A 1,030-nucleotide genomic window follows, 5' to 3' on the forward strand; every position below is an offset into this window, starting at 1 on the left:
GCCTTTCTTTCTTCTATAGACATGTACATAATAGTTTTGTTGAAACCATGAGTCAGGCACTGGATGGAGCATCAGTGATGAGAACAATGTGGTCTAGACATCAAGAAGTTTATCACTATTCAGAGAATCATTTCTGCCCTTACATATATGATCACTGACTCAACTGAGCTGTACAGACTATCATAGATGCTATCTGTCTGGGAAAATGGGGAGACTGAAATCTTTGAGAGGAGAGAGATTTTTAATTAGGTTCTAAAATGTCAGAAGTTTCACAAAAGAAGTAAACAAACTAATGAATGGTGAATGGCGTTTTGGGCATTGGGCAACAGTATTTTGTGTCTTTGATACTGGCAGAATTTTAGGAGAAGGTGAGCTAAAAGAGGTAGATTGACAACAGCTTAAGAATAGTCTTGCTGCTATCTGCGCTGGGACCTAGGTGGTGGTAATATGGCTAAAGGCACCAAGAAGATCAGGATCCTGAGTAAATATGGATCCGCTATGGCACCTCCTTTGGGAAAATGGTGAAGACAATTGAAATTGGACAGCATGCCAAGTCCACTTGCTCTTTCTGTGGCAAAACCAAGATGAAGAGATGAGTCCTGGGGATCTGATACTATGTTTCCTCCATGAAGACAGTAGCTGGTGGTGCCTGGTCATACAACACTACTTCCGCTGTCGTGGTAAAGTCTGCAATCAGAAGACTGAAAGAATTGAAAGATCAGTAGAGGAACCATCTTTGAGATATCAGTAGTCTATAATAAATGGGTTAATTTATATATATATAAAAGAATAGTCTTACTAAGAAACTTTTTTTCTCCTATTTATCTTATGGATAATGAGGAGCTACTGAAAGTTTCTTTTTTAAGCCTCAAGAATTCATGAGCAAATATTCTTTATGGGGAGAACATCTTGGCCATATTGTGGAGGAAGATGATTAGAGAGAAAGACTGAAGGTAAAAACCTAGTTGGGAAAAGGACGACCTTATCTGGAGTGTGCAGGCCAGAATATCTGGTTTTTAATGTAGCTCTC

The 1,030-nt window shown here is 39.0% G+C and overlaps 1 pseudogene; it reads left to right on the forward strand.

The window, feature by feature from the left end:
- The first annotated feature begins 447 nt into the window (after nt 1–447).
- LOC133758274 (large ribosomal subunit protein eL43-like) lies at nt 448–725 on the forward strand (annotated as a pseudogene).
- The last annotated feature ends 305 nt before the right edge of the window (nt 726–1,030 follow it).

The sequence above is a fragment of the Lepus europaeus genome, chromosome 4 (genome assembly GCF_033115175.1).
Source record: "Lepus europaeus isolate LE1 chromosome 4, mLepTim1.pri, whole genome shotgun sequence".
NCBI lineage: Eukaryota > Metazoa > Chordata > Mammalia > Lagomorpha > Leporidae > Lepus > Lepus europaeus.